A 6,000-nucleotide genomic window follows, 5' to 3' on the forward strand; every position below is an offset into this window, starting at 1 on the left:
TCATAGATAGAACTTTTTTTTTCTTTCTTTCTTTCTCTCTCTCTCTCTCTCTCTTTTTTTTTTAATTTGTTCTCACGATTCTTGTTCTTTTAATTTTTTAGCCTACTTACCATTACAACTAGAGGTCCAATACAACATATTCCATAATAACTTTCTAACTTGAACTTTCTTCATACATATACCTGTGTTTCTTTTTTTTTCTTTCTTTATACATATAGATATAAGTTTCAATGTAATCCTTTTCCATATTTAATACTACTCCTATATATAAATAATTTTTAATTTCCCTGTGTCTCTGGACAGTTGAGTACTTTAAAAAGATAACAGTATTCACCCAGGAAGAACTGAAAAAATCTTCCTCACCCACATTGAGCATTTATAATCACCTTCCCAACTTATTCTTCTGTTAATGTTTCTGTGTATTTGTTTTTATTTTTGTACTATATAAATCTTATTCTTGGGGTTCATTTTGACTGGGTTTTTCTTGTTTTTAATTCTCTTTTACTTTTATCAGTCTTTTTGTTCATTTTTGCTTATGTATCATACAAATCTTACATTTGGGGCTCATTTTGGCTGGGTTTTCTCTCTCTCTCTCTCTTTTCTTTCTCTCTCTCTCTCTTTTTTTTTTTTTTTTTTTGGTGGTGACTTCTGATTGCTCCAAAACTTTCCAGGATGCACCTTTCCTAGATCATGGTTGATATATTCAGCTATACATCCCTTCACCAAAATGACTCAGAGGAGGAGCACCTAACAGAGGAAAAATTCAGAAACTGTGCCCTCTGACACACAGCTATTGGATATGGACATAAACAGTATGTCAGAAAGGGAATTCAGGGTAACAATTATCCAGGCGATGGGTAAGTTGGTGAAGACCATTAGTGGCAACATAGAATCTCTAAGGGCAGAAGTAAGGGCTGATCTGGCAGTACTAAAAAATGCTATTGATGAGATCCAAACTAACCTAAATACTCTAACAACTAAGTTAACCAAGGAAGAAGATCAAATTAGTGATCTAGAAGAAAAACTGATAGAAAAAAAAGGATCAGGAGGAACCTTGGAACAAATAGCTTATAAGCCATGAAAAGAGAATTAGGAAAATAAATGGCCCCATAAACATTCCAGTGTCAGAATTATTGAGATCCCTGAGAGAGTAGAGAAAGGGAGAAGACTAGAAGATATAGTTGAACAAATTCTCCATGAAAATTTCTCTAATCTGGGGAATGGAACAAGTGTTCATGTCCTAGTGGCAGAAAGGACAACCCCAAGATCAAAAAGTCTAGAAAGACCTCCATACACTTAATTGTGAAATTCATGAATCATAGTTTAGACAAGAGCTTCTGGGGGATCTAGGGGGAAGAGATTCCTTAGGTACAGAGGAAGGTCCATCAGGATAACATCAGATCTGTCCACAGAAACCTGGCTAGCCAGAAAGGGCTGGCAAGACATATTCAGGGCACTAAATGAGAAGAACATGCAGCCAAGAACATTTTATCCAGCAAGGCTCACATTCAAAATGGATGGAGAGATAGATAGCTCCCAAGACCAACAAGGTTTAAAAAAAAGTATGTGATGACTAAGCTGGCAATACAAGTAATGTTAAGAGGGGTTCTATAAAAGAAGAAAGAAACCAAGAGTGACATAGAACAGAAATTTACAGAGACTATAGAAACAAGGACTTCTCAGGCAACATGACATCGATAAAAACTTATCTTTCAATAATCACTCTTAATGTGAACAGCCTAAATGTTCCATTAAAACAGACAGGGTTACAGACTGGATAAACGACAGGACTCGTCCATATGCTGACCACAAGAGACACAACTGGAACCTAAAGATACATCCAGACTTAAAGTGAAGGGATTAAGAACAATCATTCATGCCAACGGGCCTTAAAAGAAAGCCTAGGTAATGATTTTCATATCAGATAAGTTTGATATTAAGCTAAAGACTGTAGTCAGAGGTACAGAAGGACACTACATCATTCTTAAAGGGTCTACCCACCAAGAAGATCTAACAATTGTAAATATTTATTACCCTAGTATGGGAGCAGCCAACTACATGAGGCAAGTGATAATCAAAATGAAGAGTTCAAAATGATATGAACACATTAATTGTAGGGGATCTTAGCACAGCACTCTCAGTAATAAACAGATCATCTAAGCAGAAAATCAATAAAGAAACAAGAGCTTTGAATGACATATTGGACCAGATGGACCTCATAAATATATATAGAACATTCCACCCTAAAACAACAGAGTACTCATTCTTCTTTAGCACACATGAAACTTTCTCCAGAATAGATCACATATTGGGTCACAAATCAGGGCTCAACTGATACCAAAAGACTGAGATTATTCCTTGCATATTCTCAGACCACAATGCTTTGAAACTGGAGCTCAACTGCAAGAAAAAGATTGGAAGAAATATAAACACTTAGAAGCTAAAGACCATCCTGCTCAAGAATGTTTGGATCAACCAGGAAATCAAAGAAGAACTTAAACAATTCATGGGAACCAATGAGAATGAAGACACATTGGTCCAAAACCTATGGGATATGGCAAAGGTAATTCTAAGGGGGAAATACATAAATATCCAAGCCTCACTCAAAAAACTGAAAAACTCCAAATACACCAATTCTCTTTACACCTTAAAGAACTGGAAAATCAACAACAAATTAAGCCAACTCCACCCACAAGAAGGGAAATAATTAAGATTAGAGCAGAGATGAATGATGTAGAAATCAGAGATACAGTACATTGATACACATCAATGAAACCAGAAGGTGATTCTTTGAAAGAATTAACAAGATTGATAAAGCACTGACCAAACTAATCCAAAAGAAAAGAGAGGGGGCCCAAATTAATAAAATTATGAATGAAAGAAGGAAAAGATCATGACTAACACCAAGAAAATAGAAACAATCATCAGAAGTTATTATCAACAGCTATATGCCAAAAAGTTAAGCAAGCTAGAAGAAATGGACACATTCCTGGAAACCTATAAACTTCCAACATTGAAAAAAGAAGAAATTGACAATTTGAATAGACCAATATCTAGTACTGAGATTGAAGCAATGATCAAAAACCTCCCCAAAAACAAGAGCCTGGGACATAATGGATTCCCTGGGGAATTCTACCAAATATTCAAAAAAGAAGTAATATCTACTCTCCTGAAGTGGTTTCAAAAAAATAGAAACAGAAGGAAAACTTCCAGACTCTTACTATGAAGCTAGCATTACTCTGATTCACAAAACAGGAAAAGATCCCATCAAAAAGGAAAATTTCAGACCAATATCCCTGATGAATATTGATGCCAAGATTCTCATAAGATCCTAGCTAATAGGATCCAACAGTACATTAAAAAGATTATTCACCATGACCAGGTGGAATTTATCCCTGGGATGCAAGGGTGGCTCAACATTCACGAATCAATCAATGTGATAGAACGAGTCAATAGCAGAAGAGAGAAGAACCACATGGTCCTCTCAATTGATGCAGAAAAAGCATTTGACAAGATACAGTATCCATTCCTGATTAAAATGTTTCAAAATATAGGGATAGGAGAAACATTCCTCAACTTCATAAAATCTATCTATGAAAAACCCACAGAGAAAATCATCCTCAATGGGGAAAAGCTGACAGCCTTCCCTTTGAGATCAGGAACATGACAAGGATGCTCACTCTTGCCACTGTTGTTCAACATAGTACTAGAAGTCCTAGCAACAGTAATCAGACAACAAAAAGAAATAAAAGGTATTCCAATTGGCAAAGAAGTCAAACTTTCTCTCTTCACAGATGACATGATACTTTATTGGAAAACCCAAAATGCCCCACCCCCAAACTACTAGAACTCATACAGCAATTCAGTAATATGATTAGATACAAAATCAACATACAGAAATCAGTTGCTTTCTTATATACTAACAATAAAAATGTAGAAAGGGAAATTAAGGAATCAATTCCATTTCCTATCTCATCAAGAATCATAAGATACTTTGGAATAAATCTAACCAAAGAGGTAAAGGATCTGTACTTGAGGAACTACCGAACAGTCATGAAAGTAATTGAAGATGCAAATAGATGGAGGAGCATTACATGGTCATGGATCAGAAGAATAAACATTGCTAAAATGTACTTCCTGCTCAAAGCAATCTACACTTTCAGTGTCATCCTGATCAAAATCCCATAGGCATTTTTCAAAGTGCTGGAACAAACCATCCTAAAATTTTGAACCAGAAAAGACCCCAATTGCTAAGGCCATGTTGAAAAAGAAAAACAAAACTGGGGGCATCATGTTGCCTGATTTCATCATGTTCCTGATCACAAAGACATCATGGTACTGGCACAACAACAGACAGATAGACCAGTGGAACAGAACAGAGAGTCCAGATATGGACCAACAACTCTATGGTCAAATAATCTTCAACAAAGCAGAAAAAATATATATATATCCAGTGGTAAAAAGACAGTCTCTTCAATGAATGGTGCTGAGAAAATTGGACAGCTATGTATAGAAGAATGAAATTCGACCATTCTTTTATAGTCGAATTACAAATAAACTCAAAATGGACAAAATACCTCAATGTGAGGCAGGAATCTACCAAAATCCTAGAGGAGAACATAGGCAATAACCTCTTCAACATCGGCCACAGCAACTTCTTTCAAGGCATGTCTCTCCAAAGGCAAAGGAAACAAAAGTGAAAATGAACTTTTGGGACTTCATCAAGATCAAAAGCTTCTGCACAGCTAAGGAAACAGCAAAACAAAGACGCAACCCAGGGAATGGGAGAAGATATCCGCAGGTGACAGTACAAAGGTCTGATATCCAAGGTCCATAAAGAACTTCTCAAACTCAACACCCAAAAAACAGATAATCTCATCAAAAAATTGGCAGAAGACATGAACAGACACTTCTTCAAAGAAGATATACAATTAGCGAACAGACACATGAAAGAATGTTCATCATCATTAGCCATCAGAGAGATTCAAATCAAAACCGCATTGAGATACAACCTTAACACCAGTTAGAATGGCCAAAATTAACAAGACAAGAAACAATAAGTGTTGGAGAGGATGTGATGAAAGGGGAATGCTCTTACACTGTTGGTGGGAATTCAAGTTGGTGCAGGCACTTTGGAAAACAGTGTGGAGATTTCTTAAGTAATTAAAGATAGTGCTGCCCTATGACCCTGCAATTGCAGTACTAGGTATTTACCTCAATACACAGATGCAGTGAAAAGAAAGGCCATTTGTAAAGCTCCTGCATCACACCCACTGGGATGGCTATAATAGAAATAAAGCAAAACAAACAAACAAACCTAAAAAAACAAAACCTAAAGAATAAAAAAACAAACAAAAAAAAAAACCAGCTATTTACAAATGTTTGTGAGGATGTGGAGAAATCTGAACCTTTACATACTGCTGCACATAAAATAAAGTTTCTCCCTTGGAAAATAGTGTGGCATTTCTTCCAAAGTTTAAAAATATAGCTACCGGGGCGCCTGGGTGATTCAGTGGGTTAAAGCCTCTGCCTTTGGCTCAGGTCATGATCCCACAGTCCTGGGATCGAGCCCCGCATTGGGCTCTCTGCTCAGCGGGGAGCCTGCTTCCTCCTCTCTCTCTGCCTGCCTCTCTGCCTACTTGTGATCTCTGTCTGTCAAATAAATAAATAAAATATTAAAAAAATATATAGCTACCATATGTCACCACAATTCCATTAAATATATATATAGATAGATAGATATAGAAATATATTAGAATTATATATTAGATATAATAGAATTAGATTTATATATGTGCATATATATATACACACACCCAAGAGTAATGAAGACATAAATCCACACAGTAACTGCTATATTAATGTTTATTACATTATTCATATTAGTTCCAAAGTAGAAAACAAGTAGATATCTATTAACTGATGAATTGATACATGTGGTATATTTGATGCAGTTGAATATTATTCAGTAATATAAAGGAAAGGAATAGAGTACTTATA

This window comes from Lutra lutra, chromosome 2 (assembly GCF_902655055.1).
Source record: "Lutra lutra chromosome 2, mLutLut1.2, whole genome shotgun sequence".
NCBI classification, from domain to species: domain Eukaryota; kingdom Metazoa; phylum Chordata; class Mammalia; order Carnivora; family Mustelidae; genus Lutra; species Lutra lutra.